A 17,414-nucleotide genomic window follows, 5' to 3' on the forward strand; every position below is an offset into this window, starting at 1 on the left:
TACAAAGTTAGAAGAATGAGCTTTCTGAAAGGGAAAAGCCATGTCGCAGCGCTCCACGCCTCTTTTCAACAAGTAGAAGGCGCACATTCTCGTTATCAGTTTTGGTCCAGAGTTTAAAGAATGTGGTCAGTGTAACTGAAAGACAACTCATTCAAGCACCACTGAGGAAAGAACCTTAAGTTTCTTTGGGCGCTTACTGCCTTGTGGTAAAGTTCTCAGGCCGTAGGGTGCAAGTGCAGACGACATTTTCCATTAAGAAAGGCAAAAAGCAAGAAAAAGCATGCTCCAGGTGAGGCTCGAACTCACAACCTCAGCATTGCTCAACAAGTACTGCCATATAAGTACCGCGCGCTGACCGATTGCGCCACTGGAGCGCGGGCATCATCCGAAAGATCCATTATCCATCTCTCCTCGGTTTAAAACAGACCTCCAAGTGATCCAAAACCTAAAATCCTGCTTACCCCAGACAAAAGAGAATTGATTTTCTCTCATAGCAAGAAATGGTAGCTTATAAGTGCTCCTAGAAAAAAAACACTGCCAAAGCCACTTGACTGGAGCTCAAGGACAGTTTTTTAAAAATAAAAAGTAAAACTTTTTTGAAAGAAAAAATGATATTGCAACTGCTATTGTGACGTGTTAGGAATATATTCATGCAAAAGTTACTAAAAGTTACTAAAAGGTCCACTGTAAACCAAGAAGTGGAAGGTAATACCAAATACCAAGTACCTTTGGACCAAAGTCAGTTTGTGCGTAAACCCAGATAAAACACAAGAGTTGTTAATACATTTAAAATGCCACTATCCAGACACTGTGTTGAGCATTTTAATGCTCTATTTGGCAGAAAAGCTGCGGATTCACATGAGATTCTGTTTCTGACTGTTTGCGGCAAGAAGACTTCTGAACATGTCCCAGAGCAGTGGCTATCAGTGCAAATCTCAAAAAATGCAACAACGCCATGTCATGTGAAGCAAAGGAGGCACACCTCTAAGGAGTGATGCTGATTGCTATTCATATATGTTGATACATCAGGAAAAACACGTCTTACCAACGCTACTTGTCAGGATGGCCTTTTCGCTTGAAGATTTTAGCCCACCGGATTTGCATGCCACAATGGGATGTCAGGAGAACGTCGGACAAAATGCAAAGCTCCTTCCTAATAAAAGCAGCTTTTCCTTTGTGGGGAGTTGAAGACATTGTTTGGCAGAAACATTGCAGGAGATTTGGTATTGGACAAGAGGACTTGTAGCCATCTTGCAGAAGATTCTGTTCAGCTGATAGCATGATGCTCAACTAATTGTGAGTTCTACTAGTAAGAGGCACACATATTAATTAAGGCATCAGGAAAGGGAACTTCTAAAGATTTTATTTGAAAGCCTTGCTTTAGACAGAGCCAAGCAAGTTCTCGAACACCCCAGATGGGACTCGAACCCACAATCCCTGGCTTAGGAGGCCAGTGCCTTATCCATTAGGCCACTGGGGCTTGCACTGGATGCATGCACACCCTTTTTTTTTCATTCATAAGTCATCCGTTCTCTTACTTTACAAGGTAAGGGTGGCAAAGTCTTTGATTTATTTTCCCTTGCAAACTTGCTACAGAATTGCAAGTGGTTTGAGCTACAAAGTTAGAAGAATGAACTTTCTGAAAGGGAAAAGCCATGTCGCAGCGCTCCACGCCTCTTTTCAACAAGTAGAAGGCGCACATTCTCGTTATCAGTTTTGGTCCAGAGTTTAAAGAATGTGGTCAGTGTAACTGAAAGACAACTCATTCAAGCACCACTGAGGAAAGAACCTTAAGTTTCTTTGGGCGCTTACTGCCTTGTGGTAAAGTTCTCAGGCCGTAGGGTGCAAGTGCAGACGACATTTTACAAGGTAAGGGTGGCAAAGTCTTTGATTTATTTTCCCTTGCAAACTTGCTACAGAATTGCAAGTGGTTTGAGCTACAAAGTTAGAAGAATGAGCTTTCTGAAAGGGAAAAGCCATGTCGCAGCGCTCCACGCCTCTTTTCAACAAGTAGAAGGCGCACATTCTCGTTATCAGTTTTGGTCCAGAGTTTAAAGAATGTGGTCAGTGTAACTGAAAGACAACTCATTCAAGCACCACTGAGGAAAGAACCTTAAGTTTCTTTGGGCGCTTACTGCCTTGTGGTAAAGTTCTCAGGCCGTAGGGTGCAAGTGCAGACGACATTTTCCATTAAGAAAGGCAAAAAGCAAGAAAAAGCATGCTCCAGGTGAGGCTCGAACTCACAACCTCGGCATTGCTCAACAAGTACTGCCATATAAGTACCGCGCGCTGACCGATTGCGCCACTGGAGCGCGGGCGTCATCCGAAAGATCCATTATCCATCTCTCCTCGGTTTAAAACAGACCTCCAAGTGATCCAAAACCTAAAATCCTGCTTACCCCAGACAAAAGAGAATTGATTTTCTCTCATAGCAAGAAATGGTAGCTTATAAGTGCTCCTAGAAAAAAAACACTGCCAAAGCCACTTGACTGGAGCTCAAGGACAGTTTTTTAAAAATAAAAAGTAAAACTTTTTTGAAAGAAAAAATGATATTGCAACTGCTATTGTGACGTGTTAGGAATATATTCATGCAAAAGTTACTAAAAGTTACTAAAAGGTCCACTGTAAACCAAGAAGTGGAAGGTAATACCAAATACCAAGTACCTTTGGACCAAAGTCAGTTTGTGCGTAAACCCAGATAAAACACAAGAGTTGTTAATACATTTAAAATGCCACTATCCAGACACTGTGTTGAGCATTTTAATGCTCTATTTGGCAGAAAAGCTGCGGATTCACATGAGATTCTGTTTCTGACTGTTTGCGGCAAGAAGACTTCTGAACATGTCCCAGAGCAGTGGCTATCAGTGCAAATCTCAAAAAATGCAACAACGCCATGTCATGTGAAGCAAAGGAGGCACACCTCTAAGGAGTGATGCTGATTGCTATTCATATATGTTGATACATCAGGAAAAACACGTCTTACCAACGCTACTTGTCAGGATGGCCTTTTTGCTTGAAGATTTTAGCCCACCGGATTTGCATGCCACAATGGGATGTCAGGAGAATGTCGGACAAAATGCAAAGCTCCTTCCTAATAAAAGCAGCTTTTCCTTTGTGGGGAGTTGAAGACATTGTTTGGCTGAAACATTGCAGGAGATTTGGTATTGGACAAGAGGACTTGTAGCCATCTTGCAGAAGATTCTGTTCAGCTGATAGCATGATGCTCAACTAATTGTGAGTTCTACTAATAAGAGGCACACATATTAATTAAGGCATCAGGAAAGGGAACTTCTAAAGATTTAGACAGAGCCAAGCAAGTTCTCGAGCACCCCAGATGGGACTCGAACCCACAATCCCTGGCTTAGGAGGCCAGTGCCTTATCCATTAGGCCACTGGGGCTTGCACTGGATGCATGCACACCCTTTTTTTTTATTCATAAGTCATCCGTTCTCTTACTTTACAAGGTAAGGGTGGCAAAGTCTTTGATTTATTTTCCCTTGCAAACTTGCTACAGAATTGCAAGTGGTTTGAGCTACAAAGTTAGAAGAATGAGCTTTCTGAAAGGGAAAAGCCATGTCGCAGCGCTCCACGCCTCTTTTCAACAAGTAGAAGGCGCACATTCTCGTTATCAGTTTTGGTCCAGAGTTTAAAGAATGTGGTCAGTGTAACTGAAAGACAACTCATTCAAGCACCACTGAGGAAAGAACCTTAAGTTTCTTTGGGCGCTTACTGCCTTGTGGTAAAGTTCTCAGGCCGTAGGGTGCAAGTGCAGACGACATTTTACAAGGTAAGGGTGGCAAAGTCTTTGATTTATTTTCCCTTGCAAACTTGCTACAGAATTGCAAGCGGTTTGAGCTACAAAGTTAGAAGAATGAGCTTTCTGAAAGGGAAAAGCCATGTCGCAGCGCTCCACGCCTCTTTTCAACAAGTAGAAGGCGCACATTCTCGTTATCAGTTTTGGTCCAGAGTTTAAAGAATGTGGTCAGTGTAACTGAAAGACAACTCATTCAAGCACCACTGAGGAAAGAACCTTAAGTTTCTTTGGGCGCTTACTGCCTTGTGGTAAAGTTCTCAGGCCGTAGGGTGCAAGTGCAGACGACATTTTCCATTAAGAAAGGCAAAAAGCAAGAAAAAGCATGCTCCAGGTGAGGCTCGAACTCACAACCTCGGCATTGCTCAACAAGTACTGCCATATAAGTACCGCGCGCTGACCGATTGCGCCACTGGAGCGCGGGCGTCATCCGAAAGATCCATTATCCATCTCTCCTCGGTTTAAAACAGACCTCCAAGTGATCCAAAACCTAAAATCCTGCTTACCCCAGACAAAAGAGAATTGATTTTCTCTCATAGCAAGAAATGGTAGCTTATAAGTGCTCCTAGAAAAAAAACACTGCCAAAGCCACTTGACTGGAGCTCAAGGACAGTTTTTTAAAAATAAAAAGTAAAACTTTTTTGAAAGAAAAAATGATATTGCAACTGCTATTGTGACGTGTTAGGAATATATTCATGCAAAAGTTACTAAAAGTTACTAAAAGGTCCACTGTAAACCAAGAAGTGGAAGGTAATACCAAAAACCAAGTACCTTTGGACCAAAGTCAGTTTGTGCGTAAACCCAGATAAAACACAAGAGTTGTTAATACATTTAAAATGCCACTATCCAGACACTGTGTTGAGCATTTTAATGCTCTATTTGGCAGAAAAGCTGCGGATTCACATGAGATTCTGTTTCTGACTGTTTGCGGCAAGAAGACTTCTGAACATGTCCCAGAGCAGTGGCTATCAGTGCAAATCTCAAAAAATGCAACAACGCCATGTCATGTGAAGCAAAGGAGGCACACCTCTAAGGAGTGATGCTGATTGCTATTCATATATGTTGATACATCAGGAAAAACACGTCTTACCAACGCTACTTGTCAGGATGGCCTTTTTGCTTGAAGATTTTAGCCCACCGGATTTGCATGCCACAATGGGATGTCAGGAGAACGTCGGACAAAATGCAAAGCTCCTTCCTAATAAAAGCAGCTTTTCCTTTGTGGGGAGTTGAAGACATTGTTTGGCAGAAACATTGCAGGAGATTTGGTATTGGACAAGAGGACTTGTAGCCATCTTGCAGAAGATTCTGTTCAGCTGATAGCATGATGCTCAACTAATTGTGAGTTCTACTAGTAAGAGGCACACATATTAATTAAGGCATCAGGAAAGGGAACTTCTAAAGATTTTATTTGAAAGCCTTGCTTTAGACAGAGCCAAGCAAGTTCTCGAGCACCCCAGATGGGACTCGAACCCACAATCCCTGGCTTAGGAGGCCAGTGCCTTATCCATTAGGCCACTGGGGCTTGCACTGGATGCATGCAAACCCTTTTTTTTTCATTCATAAGTCATCCGTTCTCTTACTTTACAAGGTAAGGGTGGCAAAGTCTTTGATTTATTTTCCCTTGCAAACTTGCTACAGAATTGCAAGTGGTTTGAGCTACAAAGTTAGAAGAATGAGCTTTCTGAAAGGGAAAAGCCATGTCGCAGCGCTCCACGCCTCTTTTCAACAAGTAGAAGGCGCACATTCTCGTTATCAGTTTTGGTCCAGAGTTTAAAGAATGTGGTCAGTGTAACTGAAAGACAACTCATTCAAGCACCACTGAGGAAAGAACCTTAAGTTTCTTTGGGCGCTTACTGCCTTGTGGTAAAGTTCTCAGGCCGTAGGGTGCAAGTGCAGACGACATTTTCCATTAAGAAAGGCAAAAAGCATGCTCCAGGTGAGGCTCGAACTCACAACCTCGGCATTGCTCAACAAGTACTGCCATATAAGTACCGCGCGCTGACCGATTGCGCCACTGGAGCGCTGGTGTCATCCGAAAGATCCATTATCCATCTCTCCTCGGTTTAAAACAGACCTCCAAGTGATCCAAAACCTAAAATCCTGCTTACCCCAGACAAAAGAGAATTGATTTTCTCTCATAGCAAGAAATGGTAGCTTATAAGTGCTCCTAGAAAAAAAACACTGCCAAAGCCACTTGACTGGAGCTCAAGGACAGTTTTTTAAAAATAAAAAGTAAAACTTTTTTGAAAGAAAAAATGATATTGCAACTGCTATTGTGACGTGTTAGGAATATATTCATGCAGGCTTGAAAAGTTACTAAAAGGTCCACTGTAAACCAAGAAGTGGAAGGTAATACCAAATACCAAGTACCTTTGGACCAAAGTCAGTTTGTGCGTAAACCCAGATAAAACACAAGAGTTGTTAATACATTTAAAATGCCACTATCCAGACACTGTGGTGAGCATTTTAATGCTCTATTTGGCAGAAAAGCTGCGGCTTCACATGAGATTCTGTTTCTGACTGTTTGCGGCAAGAAGACTTCTGAACATGTCCCAGAGCAGTGGCTATCAGTGCAAATCTCAAAAAATGCAACAACGCCATGTCATGTGAAGCAAAGGAGGCACACCTCTAAGGAGTGATGCTGATTGCTATTCATATATGTTGATACATCAGGAAAAACACGTCTTACCAACGCTACTTGTCAGGATGGCCTTTTTGCTTGAAGATTTTAGCCCACCGGATTTGCATGCCACAATGGGATGTCAGGAGAACGTCGGACAAAATGCAAAGCTCCTTCCTAATAAAAGCAGCTTTTCCTTTGTGGGGAGTTGAAGACATTGTTTGGCAGAAACATTGCAGGAGATTTGGTATTGGACAAGAGGACTTGTAGCCATCTTGCAGAAGATTCTGTTCAGCTGATAGCATGATGCTCAACTAATTGTGAGTTCTACTAGTAAGAGGCACACATATTAATTAAGGCATCAGGAAAGGGAACTTCTAAAGATTTTATTTGAAAGCCTTGCTTTAGAAAGAGCCAAGCAAGTTCTCGAGCACCCCAGATGGGACTCGAACCCACAATCCCTGGCTTAGGAGGCCAGTGCCTTATCCATTAGGCCACTGGGGCTTGCACTGGATGCATGCAAACCCTTTTTTTTTCATTCATAAGTCATCCGTTCTCTTACTTTACAAGGTAAGGGTGGCAAAGTCTTTGATTTATTTTCCCTTGCAAACTTGCTACAGAATTGCAAGTGGTTTGAGCTACAAAGTTAGAAGAATGAGCTTTCTGAAAGGGAAAAGCCATGTCGCAGCGCTCCACGCCTCTTTTCAACAAGTAGAAGGCGCACATTCTCGTTATCAGTTTTGGTCCAGAGTTTAAAGAATGTGGTCAGTGTAACTGAAAGACAACTCATTCAAGCACCACTGAGGAAAGAACCTTAAGTTTCTTTGGGCGCTTACTGCCTTGTGGTAAAGTTCTCAGGCCGTAGGGTGCAAGTGCAGACGACATTTTCCATTAAGAAAGGCAAAAAGCAAGAAAAAGCATGCTCCAGGTGAGGCTCGAACTCACAACCTCGGCATTGCTCAACAAGTACTGCCATATAAGTACCGCGCGCTGACCGATTGCGCCACTGGAGCGCGGGCGTCATCCGAAAGATCCATTATCCATCTCTCCTCGGTTTAAAACAGACCTCCAAGTGATCCAAAACCTAAAATCCTGCTTACCCCAGACAAAAGAGAATTGATTTTCTCTCATAGCAAGAAATGGTAGAAATGGAAACATTGCAGGAGATTTGGTATTGGACAAGAGGACTTGTAGCCATCTTGCAGAAGATTCTGTTCAGCTTATAGCATGATGCTCAACTAATTGTGAGTTCTACTAGTAAGAGGCACACATATTAATTAAGGCATCAGGAAAGGGAACTTCTAAAGATTTTATTTGAAAGCCTTGCTTTAGACAGAGCCAAGCAAGTTCTCGAGCACCCCAGATGGGACTCAAACCCACAATCCCTGGCTTAGGAGGCCAGTGCCTTATCCATTAGGCCACTGGGGCTTGCACTGGATGCATGCAAACCCTTTTTTTTTCATTCATAAGTCATCCGTTCTCTTACTTTAAAAGGTAAGGGTGGCAAAGTCTTTGATTTATTTTCCCTTGCAAACTTGCTACAGAATTGCAAGTGGTTTGAGCTACAAAGTTAGAAGAATGAGCTTTCTGAAAGGGAAAAGCCATGTCGCAGCGCTCCACGCCTCTTTTCAACAAGTAGAAGGCGCACATTCTCGTTATCAGTTTTGGTCCAGAGTTTAAAGAATGTGGTCAGTGTAACTGAAAGACAACTCATTCAAGCACCACTGAGGAAAGAACCTTAAGTTTCTTTGGGCGCTTACTGCCTTGTGGTAAAGTTCTCAGGCCGTAGGGTGCAAGTGCAGACGACATTTTCCATTAAGAAAGGCAAAAAGCAAGAAAAAGCATGCTCCAGGTGAGGCTCGAACTCACAACCTCGGCATTGCTCAACAAGTACTGCCATATAAGTACCGCGCGCTGACCGATTGCGCCACTGGAGCGCTGGCGTCATCCGAAAGATCCATTATCCATCTCTCCTCGGTTTAAAACAGACCTCCAAGTGATCCAAAACCTAAAATCCTGCTTACCCCAGACAAAAGAGAATTGATTTTCTCTCATAGCAAGAAATGGTAGCTTATAAGTGCTCCTAGAAAAAAAACACTGCCAAAGCCACTTGACTGGAGCTCAAGGACAGTTTTTTAAAAATAAAAAGTAAAACTTTTTTGAAAGAAAAAATGATATTGCAACTGCTATTGTGACGTGTTAGGAATATATTCATGCAGGCTTGAAAAGTTACTAAAAGGTCCACTGTAAACCAAGAAGTGGAAGGTAATACCAAATACCAAGTACCTTTGGACCAAAGTCAGTTTGTGCGTAAACCCAGATAAAACACAAGAGTTGTTAATACATTTAAAATGCCACTATCCAGACACTGTGTTGAGCATTTTAATGCTCTATTTGGCAGAAAAGCTGCGGATTCACATGAGATTCTGTTTCTGACTGTTTGCGGCAAGAAGACTTCTGAACATGTCCCAGAGCAGTGGCTATCAGTGCAAATCTCAAAAAATGCAACAACGCCATGTCATGTGAAGCAAAGGAGGCACACCTCTAAGGAGTGATGCTGATTGCTATTCATATATGTTGATACATCAGGAAAAACACGTCTTACCAACGCTACTTGTCAGGATGGCCTTTTTGCTTGAAGATTTTAGCCCACCGGATTTGCATGCCACAATGGGATGTCAGGAGAACGTCGGACAAAATGCAAAGCTCCTTCCTAATAAAAGCAGCTTTTCCTTTGTGGGGAGTTGAAGACATTGTTTGGCAGAAACATTGCAGGAGATTTGGTATTGGACAAGAGGACTTGTAGCCATCTTGCAGAAGATTCTGTTCAGCTGATAGCATGATGCTCAACTAATTGTGAGTTCTACTAGTAAGAGGCACACATATTAATTAAGGCATCAGGAAAGGGAACTTCTAAAGATTTTATTTGAAAGCCTTGCTTTAGACAGAGCCAAGCAAGTTCTCGAGCACCCCAGATGGGACTCGAACCCACAATCCCTGGCTTAGGAGGCCAGTGCCTTATCCATTAGGCCACTGGGGCTTGCACTGGATGCATGCAAACCCTTTTTTTTTCATTCATAAGTCATCCGTTCTCTTACTTTACAAGGTAAGGGTGGCAAAGTCTTTGATTTATTTTCCCTTGCAAACTTGCTACAGAATTGCAAGTGGTTTGAGCTACAAAGTTAGAAGAATGAGCTTTCTGAAAGGGAAAAGCCATGTCGCAGCGCTCCACGCCTCTTTTCAACAAGTAGAAGGCGCACATTCTCGTTATCAGTTTTGGTCCAGAGTTTAAAGAATGTGGTCAGTGTAACTGAAAGACAACTCATTCAAGCACCACTGAGGAAAGAACCTTAAGTTTCTTTGGGCGCTTACTGCCTTGTGGTAAAGTTCTCAGGCCGTAGGGTGCAAGTGCAGACGACATTTTCCATTAAGAAAGGCAAAAAGCAAGAAAAAGCATGCTCCAGGTGAGGCTCGAACTCACAACCTCGGCATTGCTCAACAAGTACTGCCATATAAGTACCGCGCGCTGACCGATTGCGCCACTGGAGCACGGGCGTCATCCAAAAGATCCATTATCCATCTCTCCTCGGTTTAAAACAGACCTCCAAGTGATCCAAAACCTAAAATCCTGCTTACCCCAGACAAAAGAGAATTGATTTTCTCTCATAGCAAGAAATGGTAGCTTATAAGTGCTCCTAGAAAAAAAACACTGCCAAAGCCACTTGACTGGAGCTCAAGGACAGTTTTTTAAAAATAAAAAGTAAAACTTTTTTGAAAGAAAAAATGATATTGCAACTGCTATTGTGACGTGTTAGGAATATATTCATGCAGGCTTGAAAAGTTACTAAAAGGTCCACTGTAAACCAAGAAGTGGAAGGTAATACCAAATACCAAGTACCTTTGGACCAAAGTCAGTTTGTGCGTAAACCCAGATAAAACACAAGAGTTGTTAATACATTTAAAATGCCACTATCCAGACACTGTGTTGAGCATTTTAATGCTCTATTTGGCAGAAAAGCTGCGGATTCACATGAGATTCTGTTTCTGACTGTTTGCGGCAAGAAGACTTCTGAACATGTCCCAGAGCAGTGGCTATCAGTGCAAATCTCAAAAAATGCAACAACGCCATGTCATGTGAAGCAAAGGATGCACACCTCTAAGGAGTGATGCTGATTGCTATTCATATATGTTGATACATCAGGAAAAACACGTCTTACCAACGCTACTTGTCAAGATGGCCTTTTTGCTTGAAGATTTTAGCCCACCGGATTTGCATGCCACAATGGGATGTCAGGAGAACGTCGGACAAAATGCAAAGCTCCTTCCTAATAAAAGCAACTTTTCCTTTGTGGGGAGTTGAAGACATTGTTTGGCAGAAATATTGCAGGAGATTTGGTATTGGACAAGAGGACTTGTAGCCATCTTGCAGAAGATTCTGTTCAGCTGATAGCATGATGCTCAACTAATTGTGAGTTCTTCTAGTAAGAGGTACACATATTAATTAAGGCATCAGGAAAGGGAACTTCTAAAGATTTTATTTGAAAGCCTTGCTTTAGACAGAGCCAAGCAAGTTCTCGAGCACCCCAGATGGGACTTGAACCCACAATCCCTGGCTTAGGAGGCCAGTGCCTTATCCATTAGGCCACTGGGGCTTGCACTGGATGCATGCAAACCCTTTTTTTTTCATTCATAAGTCATCCGTTCTCTTACTTTACAAGGTAAGGGTGGCAAAGTCTTTGATTTATTTTCCCTTGCAAACTTGCTACAGAATTGCAAGTGGTTTGAGCTACAAAGTTAGAAGAATGAGCTTTCTGAAAGGGAAAAGCCATGTCGCAGCGCTCCACGCCTCTTTTCAACAAGTAGAAGGCGCACATTCTCGTTATCAGTTTTGGTCCAGAGTTTAAAGAATGTGGTCAGTGTAACTGAAAGACAACTCATTCAAGCACCACTGAGGAAAGAACCTTAAGTTTCTTTGGGCGCTTACTGCCTTGTGGTAAAGTTCTCAGGCCGTAGGGTGCAAGTGCAGACGACATTTTACAAGGTAAGGGTGGCAAAGTCTTTGATTTATTTTCCCTTGCAAACTTGCTACAGAATTGCAAGTGGTTTGAGCTACAAAGTTAGAAGAATGAGCTTTCTGAAAGGGAAAAGCCATGTCGCAGCGCTCCACGCCTCTTTTCAACAAGTAGAAGGCGCACATTCTCGTTATCAGTTTTGGTCCAGAGTTTAAAGAATGTGGTCAGTGTAACTGAAAGACAACTCATTCAAGCACCACTGAGGAAAGAACCTTAAGTTTCTTTGGGCGCTTACTGGGAGTGATGCTGATTGCTATTCATATATGTTGATACATCAGGAAAAACACGTCTTACCAACGCTACTTGTCAGGATGGCCTTTTTGCTTGAAGATTTTAGCCCACCGGATTTGCATGCCACAATGGGATGTCAGGAGAACGTCGGACAAAATGCAAAGCTCCTTCCTAATAAAAGCAGCTTTTCCTTTGTGGGGAGTTGAAGACATTGTTTGGCAGAAACATTGCAGGAGATTTGGTATTGGACAAGAGGACTTGTAGCCATCTTGCAGAAGATTCTGTTCAGCTGATAGCATGATGCTCAACTAATTGTGAGTTCTACTAGTAAGAGGCACACATATTAATTAAGGCATCAGGAAAGGGAACTTCTAAAGATTTTATTTGAAAGCCTTGCTTTAGACAGAGCCAAGCAAATTCTCGAGCACCCCAGATGGGACTCGAACCCACAATCCCTGGCTTAGGAGGCCAGTGCCTTATCCATTAGGCCACTGGGGCTTGCACTGGATGCATGCACACCCTTTTTTTTTCATTCATAAGTCATCCGTTCTCTTACTTTACAAGGTAAGGGTGGCAAAGTCTTTGATTTATTTTCCCTTGCAAACTTGCTACAGAATTGCAAGTGGTTTGAGCTACAAAGTTAGAAGAATGAACTTTCTGAAAGGGAAAAGCCATGTCGCAGCGCTCCACGCCTCTTTTCAACAAGTAGAAGGCGCACATTCTCGTTATCAGTTTTGGTCCAGAGTTTAAAGAATGTGGTCAGTGTAACTGAAAGACAACTCATTCAAGCACCACTGAGGAAAGAACCTTAAGTTTCTTTGGGCGCTTACTGCCTTGTGGTAAAGTTCTCAGGCCGTAGGGTGCAAGTGCAGACGACATTTTACAAGGTAAGGGTGGCAAAGTCTTTGATTTATTTTCCCTTGCAAACTTGCTACAGAATTGCAAGTGGTTTGAGCTACAAAGTTAGAAGAATGAGCTTTCTGAAAGGGAAAAGCCATGTCGCAGCGCTCCACGCCTCTTTTCAACAAGTAGAAGGCGCACATTCTCGTTATCAGTTTTGGTCCAGAGTTTAAAGAATGTGGTCAGTGTAACTGAAAGACAACTCATTCAAGCACCACTGAGGAAAGAACCTTAAGTTTCTTTGGGCGCTTACTGCCTTGTGGTAAAGTTCTCAGGCCGTAGGGTGCAAGTGCAGACGACATTTTCCATTAAGAAAGGCAAAAAGCATGCTCCAGGTGAGGCTCGAACTCACAACCTCGGCATTGCTCAACAAGTACTGCCATATAAGTACCGCGCGCTGACCGATTGCGCCACTTGCTACAGAATTGCAAGTGGTTTGAGCTACAAAGTTAGAAGAATGAGCTTTCTGAAAGGGAAAAGCCATGTCGCAGCGCTCCACGCCTCTTTTCAACAAGTAGAAGGCGCACATTCTCGTTATCAGTTTTGGTCCAGAGTTTAAAGAATGTGGTCAGTGTAACTGAAAGACAACTCATTCAAGCACCACTGAGGAAAGAACCTTAAGTTTCTTTGGGCGCTTACTGCCTTGTGGTAAAGTTCTCAGGCCGTAGGGTGCAAGTGCAGACGACATTTTCCATTAAGAAAGGCAAAAAGCAAGAAAAAGCATGCTCCAGGTGAGGCTCGAACTCACAACCTCGGCATTGCTCAACAAGTACTGCCATATAAGTACCGCGCGCTGACCGATTGCGCCACTGGAGCGCGGGCGTCATCCGAAAGATCCATTATCCATCTCTCCTCGGTTTAAAACAGACCTCCAAGTGATCCAAAACCTAAAATCCTGCTTACCCCAGACAAAAGAGAATTGATTTTCTCTCATAGCAAGAAATGGTAGAAATGGAAACATTGCAGGAGATTTGGTATTGGACAAGAGGACTTGTAGCCATCTTGCAGAAGATTCTGTTCAGCTTATAGCATGATGCTCAACTAATTGTGAGTTCTACTAGTAAGAGGCACACATATTAATTAAGGCATCAGGAAAGGGAACTTCTAAAGATTTTATTTGAAAGCCTTGCTTTAGACAGAGCCAAGCAAGTTCTCGAGCACCCCAGATGGGACTCGAACCCACAATCCCTGGCTTAGGAGGCCAGTGCCTTATCCATTAGGCCACTGGGGCTTGCACTGGATGCATGCAAACCCTTTTTTTTTCATTCATAAGTCATCCGTTCTCTTACTTTAAAAGGTAAGGGTGGCAAAGTCTTTGATTTATTTTCCCTTGCAAACTTGCTACAGAATTGCAAGTGGTTTGAGCTACAAAGTTAGAAGAATGAGCTTTCTGAAAGGGAAAAGCCATGTCGCAGCGCTCCACGCCTCTTTTCAACAAGTAGAAGGCGCACATTCTCGTTATCAGTTTTGGTCCAGAGTTTAAAGAATGTGGTCAGTGTAACTGAAAGACAACTCATTCAAGCACCACTGAGGAAAGAACCTTAAGTTTCTTTGGGCGCTTACTGCCTTGTGGTAAAGTTCTCAGGCCGTAGGGTGCAAGTGCAGACGACATTTTCCATTAAGAAAGGCAAAAAGCAAGAAAAAGCATGCTCCAGGTGAGGCTCGAACTCACAACCTCGGCATTGCTCAACAAGTACTGCCATATAAGTACCGCGCGCTGACCGATTGCGCCACTGGAGCGCTGGCGTCATCCGAAAGATCCATTATCCATCTCTCCTCGGTTTAAAACAGACCTCCAAGTGATCCAAAACCTAAAATCCTGCTTACCCCAGACAAAAGAGAATTGATTTTCTCTCATAGCAAGAAATGGTAGCTTATAAGTGCTCCTAGAAAAAAAACACTGCCAAAGCCACTTGACTGGAGCTCAAGGACAGTTTTTTAAAAATAAAAAGTAAAACTTTTTTGAAAGAAAAAATGATATTGCAACTGCTATTGTGACGTGTTAGGAATATATTCATGCAGGCTTGAAAAGTTACTAAAAGGTCCACTGTAAACCAAGAAGTGGAAGGTAATACCAAATACCAAGTACCTTTGGACCAAAGTCAGTTTGTGCGTAAACCCAGATAAAACACAAGAGTTGTTAATACATTTAAAATGCCACTATCCAGACACTGTGTTGAGCATTTTAATGCTCTATTTGGCAGAAAAGCTGCGGATTCACATGAGATTCTGTTTCTGACTGTTTGCGGCAAGAAGACTTCTGAACATGTCCCAGAGCAGTGGCTATCAGTGCAAATCTCAAAAAATGCAACAACGCCATGTCATGTGAAGCAAAGGAGGCACACCTCTAAGGAGTGATGCTGATTGCTATTCATATATGTTGATACATCAGGAAAAACACGTCTTACCAACGCTACTTGTCAGGATGGCCTTTTTGCTTGAAGATTTTAGCCCACCGGATTTGCATGCCACAATGGGATGTCAGGAGAACGTCGGACAAAATGCAAAGCTCCTTCCTAATAAAAGCAGCTTTTCCTTTGTGGGGAGTTGAAGACATTGTTTGGCAGAAACATTGCAGGAGATTTGGTATTGGACAAGAGGACTTGTAGCCATCTTGCAGAAGATTCTGTTCAGCTGATAGCATGATGCTCAACTAATTGTGAGTTCTACTAGTAAGAGGCACACATATTAATTAAGGCATCAGGAAAGGGAACTTCTAAAGATTTTATTTGAAAGCCTTGCTTTAGACAGAGCCAAGCAAGTTCTCGAGCACCCCAGATGGGACTCGAACCCACAATCCCTGGCTTAGGAGGCCAGTGCCTTATCCATTAGGCCACTGGGGCTTGCACTGGATGCATGCAAACCCTTTTTTTTTCATTCATAAGTCATCCGTTCTCTTACTTTACAAGGTAAGGGTGGCAAAGTCTTTGATTTATTTTCCCTTGCAAACTTGCTACAGAATTGCAAGTGGTTTGAGCTACAAAGTTAGAAGAATGAGCTTTCTGAAAGGGAAAAGCCATGTCGCAGCGCTCCACGCCTCTTTTCAACAAGTAGAAGGCGCACATTCTCGTTATCAGTTTTGGTCCAGAGTTTAAAGAATGTGGTCAGTGTAACTGAAAGACAACTCATTCAAGCACCACTGAGGAAAGAACCTTAAGTTTCTTTGGGCGCTTACTGCCTTGTGGTAAAGTTCTCAGGCCGTAGGGTGCAAGTGCAGACGACATTTTCCATTAAGAAAGGCAAAAAGCAAGAAAAAGCATGCTCCAGGTGAGACTCGAACTCACAACCTCGGCATTGCTCAACAAGTACTGCCATATAAGTACCGCGCGCTGACCGATTGCGCCACTGGAGCACGGGCGTCATCCAAAAGATCCATTATCCATCTCTCCTCGGTTTAAAACAGACCTCCAAGTGATCCAAAACCTAAAATCCTGCTTACCCCAGACAAAAGAGAATTGATTTTCTCTCATAGCAAGAAATGGTAGCTTATAAGTGCTCCTAGAAAAAAACCACTGCCAAAGCCACTTGACTGGAGCTCAAGGACAGTTTTTTAAAAATAAAAAGTAAAACTTTTTTGAAAGAAAAAATGATATTGCAACTGCTATTGTGACGTGTTAGGAATATATTCATGCAAAAGTTACTAAAAGTTACTAAACGGTCCACTGTAAACCAAGAAGTGGAAGGTAATACCAAATACCAAGTACCTTTGGACCAAAGTCAGTTTGTGCGTAAACCCAGATAAAACACAAGAGTTGTTAATACATTTAAAATGCCACTATCCAGACACTGTGTTGAGCATTTTAATGCTCTATTTGGCAGAAAAGCTGCGGATTCACATGAGATTCTGTTTCTGACTGTTTGCGGCAAGAAGACTTCTGAACATGTCCCAGAGCAGTGGCTATCAGTGCAAATCTCAAAAAATGCAACAACGCCATGTCATGTGAAGCAAAGGAGGCACACCTCTAAGGAGTGATGCTGATTGCTATTCATATATGTTGATACATCAGGAAAAACACGTCTTACCAACGCTACTTGTCAGGATGGCCTTTTTGCTTGAAGATTTTAGCCCACCGGATTTGCATGCCACAATGGGATGTCAGGAGAACGTCGGACAAAATGCAAAGCTCCTTCCTAATAAAAGCAGCTTTTCCTTTGTGGGGAGTTGAAGACATTGTTTGGCAGAAACATTGCAGGAGATTTGGTATTGGACAAGAGGACTTGTAGCCATCTTGCAGAAGATTCTGTTCAGCTGATAGCATGATGCTCAACTAATTGTGAGTTCTACTAGTAAGAGGCACACATATTAATTAAGGCATCAGGAAAGGGAACTTCTAAAGATTTTATTTGAAAGCCTTGCTTTAGACAGAGCCAAGCAAATTCTCGAGCACCCCAGATGGGACTCGAACCCACAATCCCTGGCTTAGGAGGCCAGTGCCTTATCCATTAGGCCACTGGGGCTTGCACTGGATGCATGCACACCCTTTTTTTTTCATTCATAAGTCATCCGTTCTCTTACTTTACAAGGTAAGGGTGGCAAAGTCTTTGATTTATTTTCCCTTGCAAACTTGCTACAGAATTGCAAGTGGTTTGAGCTACAAAGTTAGAAGAATGAACTTTCTGAAAGGGAAAAGCCATGTCGCAGCGCTCCACGCCTCTTTTCAACAAGTAGAAGGCGCACATTCTCGTTATCAGTTTTGGTCCAGAGTTTAAAGAATGTGGTCAGTGTAACTGAAAGACAACTCATTCAAGCACCACTGAGGAAAGAACCTTAAGTTTC

General features: G+C 42.7%; 21 non-coding genes across 21 annotated transcripts; all 21 read right to left on the bottom strand.

Moving 5' to 3' along the window:
- Nucleotides 1–281: 281 nt before the first annotated feature.
- TRNAI-UAU (transfer RNA isoleucine (anticodon UAU)) lies at nt 282–374 on the bottom strand. Its single transcript is given in 2 exon segments — nt 282–317; nt 337–374. It is a non-coding gene; the product is annotated as a tRNA-Ile (tRNA).
- Nucleotides 375–1,407: 1,033 nt separating this feature from the next.
- Nucleotides 1,408–1,480, bottom strand: TRNAR-CCU (transfer RNA arginine (anticodon CCU)). Its single transcript has one exon. It is a non-coding gene; the product is annotated as a tRNA-Arg (tRNA).
- A 739-nt stretch (nt 1,481–2,219) lies between these two features.
- On the bottom strand, nt 2,220–2,312 carry TRNAI-UAU (transfer RNA isoleucine (anticodon UAU)). The gene is given in 2 exon segments: nt 2,220–2,255; nt 2,275–2,312. It is a non-coding gene; the product is annotated as a tRNA-Ile (tRNA).
- A 1,014-nt stretch (nt 2,313–3,326) lies between these two features.
- On the bottom strand, nt 3,327–3,399 carry TRNAR-CCU (transfer RNA arginine (anticodon CCU)). Its single transcript has one exon. It is a non-coding gene; the product is annotated as a tRNA-Arg (tRNA).
- Nucleotides 3,400–4,137: 738 nt separating this feature from the next.
- On the bottom strand, nt 4,138–4,230 carry TRNAI-UAU (transfer RNA isoleucine (anticodon UAU)). Its single transcript is given in 2 exon segments — nt 4,138–4,173; nt 4,193–4,230. It is a non-coding gene; the product is annotated as a tRNA-Ile (tRNA).
- Nucleotides 4,231–5,263: 1,033 nt separating this feature from the next.
- Nucleotides 5,264–5,336, bottom strand: TRNAR-CCU (transfer RNA arginine (anticodon CCU)). Its single transcript has one exon. It is a non-coding gene; the product is annotated as a tRNA-Arg (tRNA).
- A 406-nt stretch (nt 5,337–5,742) lies between these two features.
- Nucleotides 5,743–5,835, bottom strand: TRNAI-UAU (transfer RNA isoleucine (anticodon UAU)). The gene is given in 2 exon segments: nt 5,743–5,778; nt 5,798–5,835. It is a non-coding gene; the product is annotated as a tRNA-Ile (tRNA).
- Nucleotides 5,836–6,865: 1,030 nt separating this feature from the next.
- Nucleotides 6,866–6,938, bottom strand: TRNAR-CCU (transfer RNA arginine (anticodon CCU)). The gene has a single exon. It is a non-coding gene; the product is annotated as a tRNA-Arg (tRNA).
- A 416-nt stretch (nt 6,939–7,354) lies between these two features.
- Nucleotides 7,355–7,447, bottom strand: TRNAI-UAU (transfer RNA isoleucine (anticodon UAU)). Its single transcript is given in 2 exon segments — nt 7,355–7,390; nt 7,410–7,447. It is a non-coding gene; the product is annotated as a tRNA-Ile (tRNA).
- A 342-nt stretch (nt 7,448–7,789) lies between these two features.
- TRNAR-CCU (transfer RNA arginine (anticodon CCU)) lies at nt 7,790–7,862 on the bottom strand. The gene has a single exon. It is a non-coding gene; the product is annotated as a tRNA-Arg (tRNA).
- A 416-nt stretch (nt 7,863–8,278) lies between these two features.
- Nucleotides 8,279–8,371, bottom strand: TRNAI-UAU (transfer RNA isoleucine (anticodon UAU)). Its single transcript is given in 2 exon segments — nt 8,279–8,314; nt 8,334–8,371. It is a non-coding gene; the product is annotated as a tRNA-Ile (tRNA).
- Nucleotides 8,372–9,401: 1,030 nt separating this feature from the next.
- TRNAR-CCU (transfer RNA arginine (anticodon CCU)) lies at nt 9,402–9,474 on the bottom strand. The gene has a single exon. It is a non-coding gene; the product is annotated as a tRNA-Arg (tRNA).
- Nucleotides 9,475–9,890: 416 nt separating this feature from the next.
- On the bottom strand, nt 9,891–9,983 carry TRNAI-UAU (transfer RNA isoleucine (anticodon UAU)). Its single transcript is given in 2 exon segments — nt 9,891–9,926; nt 9,946–9,983. It is a non-coding gene; the product is annotated as a tRNA-Ile (tRNA).
- Nucleotides 9,984–11,013: 1,030 nt separating this feature from the next.
- Nucleotides 11,014–11,086, bottom strand: TRNAR-CCU (transfer RNA arginine (anticodon CCU)). Its single transcript has one exon. It is a non-coding gene; the product is annotated as a tRNA-Arg (tRNA).
- A 1,076-nt stretch (nt 11,087–12,162) lies between these two features.
- TRNAR-CCU (transfer RNA arginine (anticodon CCU)) lies at nt 12,163–12,235 on the bottom strand. Its single transcript has one exon. It is a non-coding gene; the product is annotated as a tRNA-Arg (tRNA).
- A 1,125-nt stretch (nt 12,236–13,360) lies between these two features.
- Nucleotides 13,361–13,453, bottom strand: TRNAI-UAU (transfer RNA isoleucine (anticodon UAU)). Its single transcript is given in 2 exon segments — nt 13,361–13,396; nt 13,416–13,453. It is a non-coding gene; the product is annotated as a tRNA-Ile (tRNA).
- Nucleotides 13,454–13,795: 342 nt separating this feature from the next.
- TRNAR-CCU (transfer RNA arginine (anticodon CCU)) lies at nt 13,796–13,868 on the bottom strand. The gene has a single exon. It is a non-coding gene; the product is annotated as a tRNA-Arg (tRNA).
- Nucleotides 13,869–14,284: 416 nt separating this feature from the next.
- Nucleotides 14,285–14,377, bottom strand: TRNAI-UAU (transfer RNA isoleucine (anticodon UAU)). Its single transcript is given in 2 exon segments — nt 14,285–14,320; nt 14,340–14,377. It is a non-coding gene; the product is annotated as a tRNA-Ile (tRNA).
- A 1,030-nt stretch (nt 14,378–15,407) lies between these two features.
- On the bottom strand, nt 15,408–15,480 carry TRNAR-CCU (transfer RNA arginine (anticodon CCU)). Its single transcript has one exon. It is a non-coding gene; the product is annotated as a tRNA-Arg (tRNA).
- Nucleotides 15,481–15,896: 416 nt separating this feature from the next.
- On the bottom strand, nt 15,897–15,989 carry TRNAI-UAU (transfer RNA isoleucine (anticodon UAU)). The gene is given in 2 exon segments: nt 15,897–15,932; nt 15,952–15,989. It is a non-coding gene; the product is annotated as a tRNA-Ile (tRNA).
- A 1,033-nt stretch (nt 15,990–17,022) lies between these two features.
- Nucleotides 17,023–17,095, bottom strand: TRNAR-CCU (transfer RNA arginine (anticodon CCU)). The gene has a single exon. It is a non-coding gene; the product is annotated as a tRNA-Arg (tRNA).
- Nucleotides 17,096–17,414: the final 319 nt, after the last annotated feature.

This window comes from Aquarana catesbeiana, linkage group LG03 (genome assembly GCF_042186555.1).
Source record: "Aquarana catesbeiana isolate 2022-GZ linkage group LG03, ASM4218655v1, whole genome shotgun sequence".
Taxonomy (NCBI): Eukaryota; Metazoa; Chordata; class Amphibia; order Anura; family Ranidae; genus Aquarana; species Aquarana catesbeiana.